At 35.5% G+C, this 18,788-nt stretch overlaps 1 pseudogene; it reads right to left on the bottom strand.

The window, feature by feature from the left end:
* The window catches only part of LOC112407954 (p53 apoptosis effector related to PMP-22 pseudogene), a 69,505-nt pseudogene extending 51,565 nt beyond the window's left edge, over positions 1-17,940 (bottom strand).
* Between the last annotated feature and the right edge of the window lie 848 nt (positions 17,941-18,788).

Genomic DNA, 18,788 nt, shown 5'->3' with positions numbered 1-18,788 from the left:
TTCAGCATTTTCTTGTTGTAAGGACAGGAGTGGTAACTTTTAAGCTCTTTTCATTTGGAGCTCTATAATGTGCATTTTTCACTTAAAAATATATCCTGAAGATTTCCATGTCACCACATAATCTCCTACAACAACGTATTTAATGACTACGTATCATTATATTGTGTAAATTTATATTGTTCATTAAACCATTCAGCTCTCTTGGGACATTTTTCACTATTCTAACGAGAACCATCATGAACATCTTTGAAGCTAACTAAATATGTTCACATTGATTATTTCCTCAAGATAATTTACTGTAAATAAGATTTATAAGCCCAAAATCTACATTTTCAGTCTATTTTTAAAAATTGCCAAATTGCTCTTAAGTTTGTTTATAACTGCTTGTACTCCTTCTAGTCATCAAGAGACTCTGATTTCTTGCATCCTTACCAGCATTGGATAAAATGTTTTCTACATTTCCACTTCTGTGTATTTTTTTGTTTTTGTTTTTGTTTTGTGGTATGCGGGCCTCTCACTGTTGTGATCTCTTCTGTTGCGGAGCACAGGCTCCGGACGCGCAGGCTCAGTGGCCATGGCTCACGGGCCCAGCCGCTCCACGGCATGTGGGATCTTCCCGGACCGGGGCACGAACCCACGTCCCCTGCATCAGCAGGCGGACTCTCAACCACTGCGCCACCAGGGAAGCCCTCCACTTTTGCGTTTTATGTTCTTATATCAATTTACATTTCTCTGATTATTTAGGAATTTGGGTATTTTTATTATATTTTAATATACTTTCTACTATTTTTTGTCTGAAATTGCCTGATTTAATTGTCCATTTATATAAGTTGCTCAATTTTTTTGACTACTCAGAATTTAAAATTTTTTCTTATTAAAACTGATCAATTCTTTTCTTTTAAATTTTCTTTGCATTTTTTTTTAATACCTGAACATCCCCTTTGAATTTGAAGTTAAAACAGAACACAGTTAATAAATAGTGAATAGAGTTTAAGAATATTTTGCTATGGGTTATGAAGTGTGCCTGTCTTAGGTTGGCAAAGATTACACTATAGACTCAGCTAAGCCTGGGAAAAGAGTAGCTCTCCTTACCCTAAATCTGAAATTATCCCTATTTTCTCATTATGTCCACATCATCCATAAATCATTGTACAGTAGATAGCATGCCTTTTATTACAGGGCCTCTACTTTTCAATTTTTAAAAGATTTGCTATCTAATAAATATCTGCAGCGTTCACTTTGTTGAGCCACTGAAAACATTGGGCCTTAGACTAGTGCAGTAATAATACAGAATTAAACAACAAAAAGATAAGTGAGATGTGGTGGAAAGCAAATCAGGTTGGTGGTGGAGATTAAACATATATGCCACGCTTTTACTATTTTGTGAACAATTTAATCTGAAATGAAGTTTAAAGTCTCCCAATAGCTTAAATATAGGTCAGCTACAATCATAGATATTGACAACTGAAACTGGGGGTGGGCAATGTGTTTTGTATTATCTCTGGCAATAACTGATAAAGAATTAATAAATAAAATTTTATTTTGTTTTTATTTCGTTACTCAAATCAGGCCTGTTATTCTGTATATTAGATTTTGCTTATCAAGTGAGAAAGTGAATGAAAGAAGAATGTTCAGATGATGAATCTCCAAACATAGGCATAGGGTAGCAGCTTTGGTATGTATGAAATGGGCTTTTGTGCACTTGGAGTAGATTGTATTATTTGGTTAAGAGCCTATAAATTAAAGCAATAAGTCAATAACAGAGAAACGCAGATTCTTATTGAGGTTGTCTAAAAAAGATAATAGAGTTAAAAATATATAGTTGACAAGAGTGAAATAATAGTGATGAAATTTATTTCCTTAAATAAGGAATGAAACTTCATTTCAAATGTCAATGGGAAGAATGAGAAAAAATTATCATTATTTCTACTATACATGACAAATATACATAGAAAATCAGATTATCAGTTGGAAAATGTTGGTGATTAATTAATATGAGTATTCAATAAAATGGGTAAAAAGTGAACAATTGATTTTCATTATTTTTTTTGTTTTTATTTCGTTACTCAAATCAGGCCTGTTATTCTGTATATTAGATTTTGCTTATCAAGTGAGAAAGTGAATGAAAGAAGAATGTTCAGATGATGAATCTCCAAACATAGGCATAGGGTAGCAGCTTTGGTATGTATGAAATGGGCTTTTGTGCACTTGGAGTAGATTGTATTATTTGGTTAAGAGCCTATAAATTAAAGCAATAAGTCAATAACAGAGAAACGCAGATTCTTATTGAGGTTGTCTAAAAAAGATAATAGAGTTAAAAATATATAGTTGACAAGAGTGAAATAATAGTGATGAAATTTATTTCCTTAAATAAGGAATGAAACTTCATTTCAAATGTCAATGGGAAGAATGAGAAAAAATTATCATTATTTCTACTATACATGACAAATATACATAGAAAATCAGATTATCAGTTGGAAAATGTTGGTGATTAATTAATATGAGTATTCAATAAAATGACTGGGTAAAAAGTGAACAATTGATTTTCATTATTCATGGTTTCAGCATTTGTGAATTCATCTACTCAATAAGATTTTTTTGTGTAATCTCAAATCAATAAATGCCATGTTTTTGTGGTCACTCATGGATATGCAAAGAGTGGCAAAAAATCTGAGTCATCCAACATGCACATTCCCAGCTGAGGTTCAACAAGCTGATACTCTGCCTTTTTGTTTCAGTTCTCAAACTGTAAATGTGTCCTTTTTGTCATCTATTTAGTGTCATTTTGGGGGCATTTTTGTACTTTTCTTTGATTAACTGTCTTTTCACTGTTTAAAAATTATTCTGAAGCGTAATGCAGAGCTGTTGCCTAATGTTCTTAAGTACAAGAAGACTGTGAAGTGTCTTCTGGAGAAAATACATATGCTAGATAAGCTTTATTCAGGCATGAGTTACAGTGCTATTAGCTGTGACTTCAATATTAGTGAATCAATAATATATGTTAAATAAAGTGTCTTTAAACAGAGACAAATAAAACAAGGCTAAGTGTTGATGGTTGACAAAAATGTCGTGACCAGAGACTTTCAGGAACCTTACCCTGTATTTCCCCTGGGAGCAATTATTCAGTATTTGCTAATTCAGTGTTTGTGGTGAATTTATACAATATAACTACTGAATGAATAATGGGAATCATTTGTATACAAAAATGGATCTTATTAAATAACATGTTTGAAAGTGTAATATAAAAATATTCAACTGAAGATTCAACAAAACTGTACTAAAGTTAGTAATGAACTTAACTCACTTTGGTAATATGATGTTCTTTGTTCTTTTGTCCTTTAGAATTTAAGCTGCCTGGGGACAGATTATATCAGATTCTGTTCTACAACCCCAGCTCTAGAATAATGTTTGACACCTATAAGGGACCTAATAAGATGTTGTTATTGTTACTTTTCCATGGAGATGATTTTGCCTGCATTTGTTTTATTTCTTTTTTATACTGACTGCAGAATTACTGAAAAACTGAATGATAAGATTTAAAAATTGCACGAGTAGTTATAAGAGCAATGGAAAAATTTTAATAAGAAATATAGATCAATTTAATACACACGCATTCTATAAATTAAAATACAACAAAAATTAATACCAAAGAACAGTTTGCAAAGCAATAAATACAAATGCATGTGACTGAAAACAGGTTAAGTTTATTCATATACATAAAGCTTTTATGAATACATGAGAAAACTGCAATCTCAATAAACAAATGGGAAAAAGTAGACTATTTACACAAAGAGAAATTCAAATAGATAAAAGTAGAAAATTTCAACTTCATTTATATGCTGAAAATTAGAATGGAAACATATCTCAACCTTATAAAGACCATAATGTGATAAACCCACATCCAGAATTACACTCAGTGACTCTAAATCAGGAACAAGACAAGGATGACCACTCTTGCCGCTTTTATTCAATATACTACTGGAAGTCCTAGCTAGAGTAATTAGACAAGAAAAAGAAATAAAAGGCATCAAAACCAGAAAGGAAGAAGTAAAGTTGTCTCTGTTTGTGGATGACTTAATAAATATAGAAAATTCTAAAGATTCCACTAAAAAAACTGTTAGAGCTAATAAATGTATTCAGTAAAGTGGCAGGATAAAAAATCAGCATACAAAACTAACTTTATTTCTATACACTAACATGAAGTATCAGAAAGAGAAATTAAGAACACAATTCCATTTACAGTAGCATCAAAAACAGTAAAATACTTAAGAATAAATTTAACAAGGAGGAGAAAATCTGATATACTGAAAAATGTAAGACATTAATAAAGGAAATTGAAGATGACAGAAATAACTGAAGAGATATTCTATGTTCATAAATTGGCATAATTAATATTGTTAAAGTGCCCATACTACCCAAAGCAAACTATGAATTCAATGCAAATCCTGTAAAAATTCCAATGGTAGTTTTCACAGCAATAGAGAAAACAATCCTAAAATTTGTATGGAACCACAAAAGAGCCTGCATAGGCAAAGTATTCTTGAGAAAAAAAAATAAAGCTGGAGGTATCATACTTTCTTATTTTAAACTATAATATATTGTACATATTACAAAGCTATTGTAATAAAAATAGTATAATATTGGCATAAAAGCAGACACATAGACCAGTGGAACAGAATTAAGAGATCAGAGATAAACTCATGCTTATATGGTCAACTAATTTTTGACAAAGGAGTTGTGAATTTTTACAATGGGAAATGAATAGTCTCATAAATAAATGGTGTCGGAAAAACTGGATAACCATAGGCAAAAGAGTAAAATTGGACCCACACTTACACTACACACAAAAATCAACTCAAAATGGATTAGAGCTTGGACATAAGATCTTAAACCATTAAACTCCTAGAAGGAAAAAAAAAGGAATAAGCTCATCAGCATTGGTCTTTGCAATGATTTCTTGGGATTTGACACCAAAAGCAAATACAGCAAAAGTAGAAATAAACAAGTGAGACTACCTCAAACTTAAAAGCTTCTGCACAGCAAAGAAAACTATCAATGAAATGGAAAGCAACCTACTGCGTAGGAGAAAATATTTGCAAACCAAAATATATAAGAACTCATACAACTCAATAGCAAGAAAACCTCAAACAATTGATTAAAAACTGGGCAGAGGTTCTGAAATTTCCCAAAAAGACATACAAATGAACAACAGGTACATGAAAAAATGCACAGCATCACTCATTAGCAGGGAAATGCAAATCGAAACCATAATGAGATGTCATCTCAAATCTGTTAGAATGCCTGTTACTAAAAAGTCAAGAGATAAATGCTGGTGAGAATGTTAAGGAAAAGGAATCCTTGTGCACTGTTGGTGGGAATGTAAATTAGTACAGCCACTATGGAAAACAGTATGGAGTTTCCTGAAGAAATTTAAAAATGAACCACCATACGATCTGACAATCCCACTTTTGGGTATATATCCAAATAGAATGGAAGCATTATCTTGAAGAGATATCTGTACTCTCATGTTCATTGAAGTATTATTCAAAATAGCCATAGTATGGAAACAATCTTAAGTGCCCATCGATGAATGAATGAATAAAGAAAATGTGGTTATATATAGACTGGCATGTTATTTAGCCTTAAAAAAAGAAAAAAATCCTGTCATTTGTGACAATATTTGCTTTCCACAAACTTGGAGGGCTTTATGCTAAGTGAAATAAGCCAGACAGAAAAAGACAAATAATGCATAATATCATTTATATGAGGAATAAAAAAAAGTCAAACTTATACTAACAGTAGAAAAGTGGTTGCCAGGGGCTGGAAATAGGGAGAGGCTGGTAATACTGTATTAAACTATAAAGTGAATAAGGTATGATGATCTAATGTATAGCATGGTGACTATACTTGATACCACTGCATTGTAAAATTGCAATTTGCTAAGAGAGTAGAATTTAAGTGTTCTAACCAAAAAGAAAAAAGGAGAAAGTAAATATGTGCAGTGATAGATGCATTAATTAATGATGAGGGGGAACACTTTTACAATATACACAGGTATCAAATCATCACATTGGACCCTAAATATCTTACAGTTTTATTTGTCAATTATATCTCATAAAGCTGAAAAAAAATTGCTTTCCAAAAGTTGAAAAAAACTGAAATGAAAAAACAGTAAGTTCATACTTTTGAAAGCTATCAAATAACCAAATAGTTTGCTTTTAAGTGAGATTAATCAGCACTGACAAGTAAGGACATAATGCAATGAGCACTCTCATCTACTGCTACAAAACAGTCTGAGATTGAGCTGAAAAACTCTGAGGAGAATTTATGTCATATAGAGGAAAACCGCTCAAATGTGTTCATTTCAGCCTTATTTAGAGAAGCTGAAACTTGGGAACAAATTCTATTCCAGTAAAGTGGAATGACTATGCAAATCATGTATAGCCATCTGTTGGAAAAGTATGCATCCATTAAAAAAAATATTTATAAAATTTTTAAACACATGGGGAAGTGCTTAGGTCAGCATATGTGTTACCAAATCAAACTCGGGTCTGTTCAATTTCTCTCAGCAAAGCTAATCTACTGACACCAGGTTTTGTTGGAGGGAAGTGCAGTGTTTATTACAAGGCCAACCAAGGAGTACGGGTGACTAATGCTCAAAAAAGACCTAAACTCCCCAGTGCCTTTCAGGAAAGGGTTTTTAAAGATGGGTGAGGGAGAGCATTGCTCCAGCCTGATCAGCTGGATATCCTTCTGATTGGTAGGTGATGAGGTAACAGGGTAGTATTTGGGGAGTTAATATCATCAGCCTTCTGGTTCCAACAGGTCTGGGGTCTACATGCTGGTGGTCAGCCTGCAATTAACTTCTTCCACCTGGTGAGGGTTTCAGTATCTGCAAAACAACTCAAGGATATGGCTCAGAATATTATCGATAGACCTTGAAAAGGAACTAAAATTCCTTAACTTTGTTTAAAGGCCAAACTATCATTATTTTGTCTTGCTTAACTGTTTTCCTTCGTTTCCTCATTTCTTCATTTCTCTGATTAAATTTGCTCTATTGGAACTTGGGGAAGGCTTAGAAGACTAAAGTTTTTCAACAAACAAGAGGCAGGGACTTCCTTGGTGGAGTAGTGGTTAAGAATCCACATGCCAGTGCAGGGGACACAATTTCAAGCCCTGGTCCAGGAAGATCTCACATATCGTGGAGCAACTAAGCCCCTGTGCCACAACTACTGAGCCTGCGCTCTAGAGCTGGCATGCCACAACTACTGAAGCCCATGTGCTTAAAGCCCATGCTCCACAACAAGAGAAGCCACCGCAATGAGAGGCCCATGCACCGCGACGAAGAGTAGCCCCTGCTTGCCGCAACTAGAGAAAGCCCGTGTGCAGCAACAAAGACCCAACACAGCCAAAAAATAAATTAATTAATTAAAAAAAAAAAGGAGGCAAGTGGAAGACATGTGGGGGTGGGGTGGGTATCCCAGGAAGGTCCTGTAAGGTCTTGCCTGGTTACCTATGTATTCTGAAGTACACTAATGATTTGATATAGAAATCAATGTTATGGAGAAAGGTTTCCATTATGAAATAATTTTGAGAAACTCAGGATCAACTGCACACATACAGACAAGTTTCCTTTTCTAAAGTTTTTCTCAAAGTCTTTTATATACCATGCATGTTTTTTCATTAACAAAATCACTGACATAAATATCAATAAAGTCATATTCTGAAAGAAAATGAGAGCACACACACACAAACCCCTAAAACTTAAAGTTATAGTAATTATCATTTATATATAGTATATATATATATAGTAATATATATAGTATATATTTATATATAGTAACTATCATTAGGCAAATTTTTATAGTTTACAAGTACCTTCTTACAAATAGCTTTACTTTTATAATAAACTTTAAAAATAAGCGTTTTTGAATTAGACTATCTGGACTGAAATCTATGCCCAGAGATCTGTGTCCTTTTTGTTGACCTGAAACAAATAGACTGCCAGATATTTCTCCAAAAAAGATGGGTTTATACAGGATCAGCAGAGAATTGCAATTTCTGCAGCCATGGTGAGATTCTTGCAAGTCCTTACAGGACAAGGGAAAGGGAACATTTTTATAGAGAGGAAAAGGAAGTTGGGAGGGCTGTAGTAAACTAAGAGTCCATAGCTTTTCATTGGCTGAGTCCTTGCCAGGAAAGAAGAGGAGTCTTTCTCCTTCCTTTTGGGCTCTGCTATACTTGTAGGGCACGAGAGCTCCCACTTCTGGGCTCCCAACTCTATTTAATTGAGGTTTTCTGTTTAATTTTTTTTATACTTTAGCACATTACTTTGTCTTTTTAAAACTAAATTTCCTTATCTGTAAATTAGGAATCATAATAGTAACCCATGTCTTATTTTGGGGTAGTTTTAATGATCAAATGAAGACTAAAGCTTTTAGCAGGGAGTAAATAATCTATAAATAGTAGCAATTATTATTATTGCCTCCACATTACCAATAAGATTTAGAGAATTGAAGATCCTAACACCCTGGACCAATAAATAGAACGAAGATTCAAACTTTTACCTTCTGTTTTCAAACTCACTGTATTTGCATTATGCACAATGTCTTAGAGAATTTGAGGCAAAATGACTTAGAGACGGAAAACTTGAGTATAAACAGAGCATTTTGCGGTACGCGGGCCTCTCACTGTTGTGGCCTCTCCCGTTGCAGAGCACAGGCTCCCGACGCGCAGGCTCAGCAGCCATGGCTCACGGCCCCAGCTGCTCCGCAGCATGTGGGATCTTCCCGGACCGGGGCACGAACCCGTGTCCCCTGCATCGGCAGGCGGACTCTCAACCACTGCGCCACCAGGGAAGCCCTAAACAGAGCATTTTGAAATGGCACTGATTATTTTCCACAATTTTGTTCCTTTGAAGTGTTCCCTTCCCTCTACCTGTGACTAAAGACACCTCTCTTCATAAATTTTTTGAGGGCTACTCTCTCTGCTCAGCGTTGTCTTCAGGGCTTGTTTTATCAACAGTAATTACCAGAGGATGGGTTTTCAGGCCACTGAATTAGCCAAGCTATAGAACTTTGTCCTCTCAGGAAGTGTGTTTTTTTTTCACAAGCTATAAAGACTTCTTAAAATCTCTGGTTTAAGAGAAGATAGCTAGGTTCTCATATGTGCTTCTGCCTTCAATCTATTGCTTTAACACATTATCCCATTTCCTTAAGTCTCTGGAAAACTCCACTGTATACGTGTAAGAGAACAAGAATATAAAAGTAAAATGCCTTGGCATTATCATGAAAATAGTTTTTGTCTTAAGAATCCCTAGTCCAAAGTTTGGTAAACACTGATTTAACATATTTCTAGATATGGTGTAGGAAACAGAAAATATATAAACAAGTAAAATAAGTCTGTTTTGTCCAGTTACAGTGAAGTTCACTTCACCAAAAAATTCGGTATTAACCTCCAAGTATGTACCAGCCGCTATTTTAGAAACCATTTGTAAAAAATTAGTTACATAGATTATCAACTTTTAAGGGTCTAATCATTTTAATAGAAGGAAATCAGATATATTTACAAGAATCTCAAAAGTCTGAGAGAACGTATTAAAGGGCAAAAGATGGTCAACAAAATACCAAAAAAGGTCCAAAGGAAAGAAAAATCAAATCAACTTTGCGAGTCTCAATAGGTTTCCTATTTCTGAGAAATTAGTCAAATTTTGGTACTAGGTATTGATTTTTGAGACTATAGTTTGTGCCAATGACTGTTCTGAGACCTTTGCATATACATCTTCATTTAATCCTAATAACAATTCTGTGAAGCAGGTGTTATTAGCCCTTATAATAGAAGAGGAAGCTTTGGCCCAGAAAGGTTAGCTAACTTGCCAGAGGCCACACAGGTCATATTAAGTGGAGCTAGGCTATAAACTCAACAATGTGGCACAGGTGTCTATTTCCTTAACGAACACAGTTACTGTTTCTTCAGTAGGGATTGTTAAAAACATGTATACGTTTGTATGAATGTGTGTTAGCAGAATTCAGTTACAAGAGGTTTGGGGAATGTAGTTCTACTTGGCTGGATAATCAAAACTTCCAAGTAAAATGGAGGGACATAAGTTTAAAAAAGTCATTTCAGATTATACTGTAGGGACTGTGGCCCAACAGAGTAAGGTGTACACATAATTTGATGAGCAGTGGAAAGATACTGATGACATTTGGGAAAACCACTGAAGTAATTAACAGTAGGACTCAGAAGCAAATCTTGCAAAACAGATGGATTGGGAGGGGAAAGAAGTGGGCATATGGACATTATTGCTATTGAGATCGTAAGAATGGGTGGTGGCGGTGAGAATGGAGAAAGAAAGCCACAGGGGACGCTGAACATACACGACCCTGTACTTGATTAGACGTGTAACGTTTCTGTGTGTGTAGGAAAGAGGTGAATTCAGGGTGGACTGGTAAAAAGAAAAGTCAAAGATAGTGTTTTATATGTTTCTCTGAGCCATGGGCTTCTAAGCCCAATTTGACGGTGTCTGATCTCCTTCTGTAAGATTAGTGTTGTCCTAGGTTTTGTCTTGTTACAGTTTGCCATTTTACTTCAAAAGCAGTTCTTGATCACCCATTATGTGCAAGACATCATACCAGATGCTTTGAGGGAAATAAAGGTGGATGAAACATACTCTCTTGAAGTAAGTTTACGTATAGGAATTTACTTGAGTGGAACTTCACGAAGACGGGGTTTTTTGTCTGGTTTCCCAACCTCTATAGTTCTTGCTAGCAAGTGCTCATCAAATATATGAGTAAATGGATTAATGAAGAGGCTACATTCAAAGTAAACCAATGAGAGAAGGTGAGAATCGGAACACGATGACCAGGAAATGAATGGGGAAATAGCCAGCTCTTGACCTGACATTGGATAGTTGGATGTTATAAGTTAGGGAGACAGTTTTAAAATCCTTTCCCTACAGTTTGGCTTATTATAAAGTATCCAATCTGGGTCCAAGAGCAGCAGACAAGCATGATAGAAGGAACACTTTTATCAGTATTTTTCAAAAGCTTGACCAATTTAGTTAAAAGAATTCAGTGATTTCTTCAATCACTTATTCAAACAAAAAATATATTGATATTCTATGTACTAAAAACTGTGCCCTCTGGTGAAAATATAAAGGATAAAGTAGGATAGAAAATTTCTTGTCCTCATGGAATTTATAATCCAGTGAGACAAAATTAAATAAGGAGGGATACAAGTATATTGTGATATGTGGAAGAAAATAATAGAGTATTATCATGGAGAGTAGGATAATAATTAAAGACTATTGGGAAAGTCTCCCTGAGGAGGGGACTTTTGGATGAGAACTGATGGATATGTAGGAGCTAGAAAATGGGAGCAGAGAAAGAGTGTTCTATAGAAGAACACGGGCAAGGGCCTCAGGTGGGGAACAGCTTGATCTCTTTGGCGGTTGGTGACCCACCTGTTTGACTAGAGCATCATGAACCAGGTGGGGAGTAGCATCGCATGCAGTCATGAGATAGGCTGAGCCACACAGGCTGAGCTGGTTCTCTGACGAGATAAACAAAATTGATAAACCATTAGCCAGACTCATAAGAAAAAAGGGAGAAGACTCAAATCAATAGAATTAAAAATGAAAAAAGAGGAGTAACAACTGACACTGCAGAAATAAAAAGGCTCATGAGAGATTACTACAGGCAACTATATGCCAATAAAATGGACAACCTGGAAGAAATGGACAAATTTTAAAAAAGGACAAACTTTCTAAACTGAAACAGGAAGAAATAGGAAATATAAACAGACCAATCACAAGCACTGAAATTGAAATTGTGATTTAAAATCTTCCAAAAAACAAAAGCCCAGGACCAGGTGTCTTCACAGGCGAATTCTTTCAAACATTTAGAGAAGAGCTAACACCTACCCTTCTCAAACTCTTCCAAAATATAGCAGAGGAGGAACCCTCCCAAACTCATTCTGTGAGGCCACCATTACCCTGCTACCAAAACCAGACAAAGATATCAGAAAGGAAGGAAACTACAGGCCAATATCACTGATGAACAGAGATGCAAAAATCCTCAACAAAATACTAGCAAACAGAATCCAACAGCGCATTAAAGGATCATACACAGTGATCAAGAGGGGTTTATCCCAAAAAAGCAAGGATTCTTCAATATACACAAATCAATCAATGTGATACACCATATTAACAAATTGAAGGAGAAAAACCATATGATAATCTCAACAGATGAAGAAAAAGCTTTCAACAAAATTAAACACCTATTTATGATAAAAACCCTCCAGAAAGTAGGCATAGAGGGAACTTACCTAAATATAATAAAGGCCATATATGACAAACCCACAGCCAACATCGTTCTCAATGGTGAGAAAGTAAAACCATTTCCTCTAAGATCAGGAACAAGACAAGATTGTCCACTCTCACCACTATTAATCAACATAGTTTTGGAAGCTTTAGCCACAGCAATCAGAGAAGAAAAAGAAACAAAAGGAATCCAAATTGGAATAGAAGAAGTAAAGCTGTCACTGTTTGCAGGTGACATGATACTGTACATAGAGAATCCTAAAGATGCTACCAGAAAACTACTAGAGCTAATCAATGAATTTGGTAAAGCAGCATGATACAAATTAATGCACAGAAGTCTCTTGCATTCCTATACACTGATGATGAATAATCTGAAAGAGAAATTAAGAAAACACTCCCATTTACCATTGCAACAAAAAGAATACAATACTTAGGAATAAACCTACCTAAGGAGACAAAAGACCTGTATGCAGAAAACTATAAGACACAGATGAAATAAATGATACAAACAGATGGAGAGATATACCATGTTCTTGGATTGGAAGAATCAACATTGTGAAAATGACTCTACTACCCAAAGCAATCTACAGATTCAATGCAATCCCTATCAAACTACCAATGACATTTTTCACAGAACTAGAACAAAGAATTTCACAACTTGCATGGAAACAGAAAAGACCCTGAATAGCCAAAGCAATCTTGAGAAAGAAAAACAGAGCTGGAGGAATCAGGCTCCCAGACTTCGGACTATACTACAAAGCTACTGTCATTAAGACAGTATGGTACTGGCACAAAAACAGAAATATAGATCAATGAAACAGGACAGAAAGCCCTGAGATAAACCCACACACATACGGTCAGCCTATTTTTGATAAAGGAGGCAAGAATATAAATGGAGAAAAGATAGCCTGTTCAAAAAGTGGTGCTGGGAAAACTGGACAGGTACATGAAAAAGAATGTAATTAGAACACTCCCTAACAGCATACACAAAAATAAACTCAAAATGAATTAATGACCCAAATGTAAGGTCAGACACTATGAAACTCGTAGAGGAAAACGTAGGCAGAACACTCTGTCACATAAATCACAGCAAGATCATTTTTTACCCACCTCCTAGAGTAATGGAAATGAAAACAAAAATAAACAAAATGGACCTAATGAAACTTAAAAGTTTTTGCACAGCAAAGGATACCATAAAGAAGACAAAAAGACAACCCTTGGAATGGGAGAAAATATTTGCAAATGAAGCAACTGATAAAGGATTAATCTCCAAAATATACAAGCAGCTCATGCACCTCAATATCAAAAAAACAGACAACCCGTCCAAAAGTGGGCAGAAGACCTAAATAGACGTTTCTCCAAAGAAGATATACAGATTGCCAACAAAATCATGAAAGGATGCTCAACATCACTAATCATTAGAGAAATGCAAATCAAAACTACAATGAGTTATCCCCTCACACCAGTCAGAATGGCCATCATCTAAAAATCTAGAAACAATAAATGCTGGAGAGGGTGTAGGACCCTCTTGCACTGTTGGTGGGAATGTAAATTGATACAGCCACTATGGAGAACAGTATGGAGTGTCCTTAAAAACTTAGAATAGAATACCATATGACCCAGCAATACCATATGACCCAGCAATCCCACTCCTGGGCATATACCCAGAGAAAACCATAATTCCAAAAAGATACATGCACCCAGTGTTCATTGCAGCACTATTTACAATAGCCAGGACATGAAAGCAACCTAAATGTCCACCAACAGAGGAATGGATAAAGAAGATGTGGTACCTATATACAATGGAATATTACCCAGCTATAAGAAAGAACAAAATAATGCCATTTGCACCAACATGGAAAGACCTAGAGACTGTCACAGAGTGAAGTAAGTCAGAAAGAGAAAAACAAATATTGTATAATATCGCTTATATGTGGATCTGGAAAAATGGTACAGATGAACTTATCTGAAAAGCAGAAATAGAGACACAGACGTAGAGAACAAACTTATGGTTACCAAGGGGGGAAGGTGAGGGGGCTGGGATGAATTGGGAGATTGGGACTGACATATGTACACTACTATGTATAAAATAGACAACTAATGAGAACCTGCTGTATAGCACAGGGAACTCTACTCAGTGCTCTGTGGTGACCTAAATGGGAAGGAAGTCTAAACAAGAGGAGATATATGTATATGTATAATTGATTCACTTTGCTGTATAGCAGAAACTAACACAACATTTTAAACTATACTCCAATAAAAATACAAAGAAACAAGCCTATGTTATTTATTTTAACATATAATGGCATTATTATTGCTATTATGAAAATATTTATAAATACATATATTTTTTAAATTTCTGTTTTAATTGCTAATATGTTAAATATTGATAGATATAACCCACATAAACAGAAGCTATTTGGCACCCTCAAAAATTTCTAAGAGTAAAGACCTTTTGAGACCAAAGTGTTTGAGAACCCGTGGGCTAGGTTCTTCTGGTTCCCTATGTCAGTGTGGGGTTATCTTTCTCTACTTCTTATTATGTCATAGTTTTGGGGAGAAAATTTCACACCTACACATAGGTAGAGATAATACTATATTAAACCCCTATATTCTCATACCTAACTTCAACAATTATGAACATTTTACCAATCTTGATTCAACTATTTCTTCTTCCCATGAACATTTTATTTTGCTTAAGTGTTTTAAAAACAAATCTCAGACATCATGGTGTTGCCAGGAAAAACTTCAGTATGTATATATAACTGATAAAATATATAAAAATATATATATACATAATTACATACATCATATACATATGCCTGTGTATAATCACTATGCCATTATCACACATAACCAAATTAATAATATTCACTTAATGTTACCCAACCTCTACTCTGTAATAAAACATCCCCAACTGTTTCTGACATACATGATTATAGATTATAGTTGTTTTGTCAAATTAGAATCCAGTTAAGGTCTTCTTACTGTTACGTGTTATACGTCTTTCTAAACTCTGTGTGGTATAACCTTTCATATTATTGCTATGTTGGAGAAAGCCATTCTCTTGTCCAATAGAATGTTTCAGTTTCCACATCTGGCTGATGGTTTCATTTGATGTTATTAACTTTTCCTCTGTTCTCTGTAAGCTAGATATGGGGGTGTGATTAGATTCAGATACATTATTTGGCAACAATACTTCTATGGATGCTTTCAACTTCCTTTTGAAGTACCTCTTAAAGCACAAAGTGTCTTGTTTTTGCATTTTTAATGACTGTTAAAGTTAATCAGTGGGTACAGGTGGGGTCAGCCTGATTTCTCCAATATAAAGTTCTTCATTAACATTTCACTTAATGGTTTTAGAATCCATTTAATAATTGTTCGTTGGATTTATTATTTCACTTTGGTTGTTTACAAATTCTGTCATTCTGCATGTTTTTAAAAGCTGGACATTTTCTATAAAGAATATTTTTCCTCATTTACTATTGATTACTTTGAAATTATAGGATTATATGATGAATGCTTGGCCATTTTATAGGATTATATGATGAATGCTTGGCCATTTTCCTTTACTTTCTATTTCAAAGTAATGTGTTGGTGCTCTAGTAGCCAATGTGGGCCAATGAGGGGGTTATTTTTGTCATTAAAAATACAAAACTTTATATAAAATGTGTTAATTACTTGCAGTCAATATTCTTTCTGATGATAAAATTGATCCAAGTGTGGCTAGTGTGAGCTCCTTTGAGTTGGCTCCTGTTAGTGTGTCATGGCTCCACGAGTCATTTGAAAATTTGCTTTGTTTCTGGTAAGAAAGATGTCTCAGGCTCATCTAGTATATTTCTTATATATATGGAAATAGTCATTTCTGCAAGGAGATTGGTTCCTTCCCATAGGAAATAGTATTAAAAGCTATAACCTATGTCCAATCCCACTTCACTTTTAATTTCTCATATTAATCTAAACAAATAAAATTAGTAATTAATATCTGTTAAGAAAATCCCACCATATATTTTGCAGTGTAAATATTGCGTATATATTTTGCTTACTGACGGGATTAGAAGAAGGCATGTGATTGTTTAATGTTAATCTTTCCTCCATGCACTGTGATTATTAAGAATTGATAATACAGAGCATAAACTAACACAACATTGTAAAGCAATACTCCAGTAAAGATGTTAAACAAATTGATCATAAATTCAATTTATATAATGCCTTTCAGTTGCCGAAGACAAACTGATTTTATTCCTTGACAACCCCCCCCCCGAAAAAAGACCGGAAAGGATCAATTATGTTAAAAAGTTGGTCCCTAGATTTATAATACAATATTAATGATATAATCAGACAAAAATCTTGCTCTCCTTATTTTTTCAGATTTAAATCTGTGAGTGCCTCAACAATTTGGAATTCCTAAGTATCTAGGACAACAAAGGTGAATAAAATGGGCTCTTGAAATTTTCAGATTTTGAACCTTTAATGTTTAGTTTAGATTTTCCATTTGATCAAAGTACTCAGATAATTTATAAACTCCATTTCACTTTTGTTAGGTTAGGGAAGATGTACAGTCCAGTGCTTTACCATTTTAACAAATACTTTTTAAAACTGACAATTTTCAACCTGCTTTCAAATGAAATATTACCCACAGGCCCAATACTGGCAAAGATATAAAAATAAAACATGGGGGCTGGGGGCTTCCCTGGTGGCGCAGTGGTTGAGAATCTGCCTGCCGACGCAGGGGACACGGGTTCGAGCCCTGGTCTGGGAAGATCCCACATGCCGTGGAGCAACTGGGCCCATGAGCCACAATTACTGAGCCTGCGCGTCTGGAGCCTGTGCTCCGCAACAAGAGAGGCCGCGATAGTGAGAGGCCCGCGCACCGCGATGAAGAGTGTCCCCCGCTCGCCGCAACTAGAGAAAGCCCTCGCACAGAAACGAAGACCCAACACTGCCAAAAAAAAAAAAAAAAAGACAACAGAACTGGGGTATTTATACACGAAATTCAAAAAATAAAAATAAAACATGCCCAACTGCTCTGTTTAAAGCAGAGATAGGCAAGGAAAAAGGGTGAGACTGAAGCCCTGAGTGTAGTTTCAACTAAATTGATTTTTCTCAGTTATTCTCAAAGTGTGCTATGCAGACTTGCAGCATCAGCCTCACATTCTCCAGCGCCACCCGGTAGGAGCTGAGTCAGACACCAGAGAGAGGAGCCTGCAGTACGTGCTGTAACAAATCCTGATGCTAAAGTTTGAGAACCACTGAGGTAGAGCACTCCATGCTTTTCAAGGTGCACTTCCCCATATCCACTCCTTGTATCTTTATAACACTTCTGGGGGTGCGGGGCGCAGTTTCTAAACCTGCTTTATAGTTAAGAAACCTGAGAGACCCAAGCAAAGTGATAACCAACATTCTGGTCTTCTCACCTTTGAATTGGACACATTTTTACAAGATCATGCGGCCACATGGTAAGTCTCCTTTGTCATGGATATTCTGTATTTCAAATGCTGGGACATATTTTAAAGTGATACTTGGCAACCATTAATGCAAGGAGAACAAGAAATCCTTCTGTGAAACAGGAGTAATCTGAAGGCAGAAGTGACACTTACCTTACGGGGCTGTAGGAGCATCGTATGAAGTCAAGCTCTGGCCTCTCTGGCAAGGGACAGCAGTGTGCTGGGTGCATGTACGGATTTAGCTACTCCTATAAACCCACTTCTTATAAAGTAATCACCTATTCAGGGAATTGGTCACAGTGTAAGATGCCTCTATATTTAGTGACTTTCATTCTTGAGGTACCTTAGACTATAAGAATCATTTCAGTTGCTCCTTGTAAGACATACAAGAGTTTAAAGATAACAGTATATTTCCTCCTCCCAAGAGACAAACCCCTTGATTATCTGTTCAGGTCTCCTTAGCAGCGGGAGGAGCAGCTGCCACAGCAGACAGCTGCAGCGTGAAGGGCCTCGTGTGCAGTGAGAGAGAGATTTGGTACCCAAGGAAATGAAAAAAAATATCAGGACAGTTATCTTCGGTACTTACAATAGAAGTACTGCAGGGCAGATAACAGCATTGGAAGGTTTTTCTAAACTTATCTTGTGTTACATCTTCTGAACAAAACCAAGGTGTAGACAACTGAGGCTTGTTCTAAAAACAAAATTGTTGCCTGAAATGAAATTTTTGACATACCAATCATTCTCTGTAGCCAAATCATTTTTCTTTTCACATAAAACGTGTTTGGGGAACACTTTAATGAATGTTTTCCACTTAGTCATCCACTTTTATTTTCTTTGCTAAGAGGTCCTTCAGTGGCCACTAAAGAACAAATCTCTCCTGGGAGGTATATTTCCTGGCATGTTATTAGCAAAATGTCTTCCTAGCTAGTTAAGAAGAAAGTGACAATGATTGGGAACAAACATGACTTTTCCTCTGCAATTAAAAGGAGTGAATGAGAAATTTTGTGATTGCTGTTTTTGAT

This window comes from Neophocaena asiaeorientalis, unplaced genomic scaffold (assembly GCF_003031525.2).
Source record: "Neophocaena asiaeorientalis asiaeorientalis breed wild unplaced genomic scaffold, Neophocaena_asiaeorientalis_V1.1 scaffold253, whole genome shotgun sequence".
NCBI lineage: Eukaryota > Metazoa > Chordata > Mammalia > Artiodactyla > Phocoenidae > Neophocaena > Neophocaena asiaeorientalis.
Note: the sequence above shows the minus strand (reverse complement) of the source record. Positions and strands in the feature narration are given on the sequence as shown.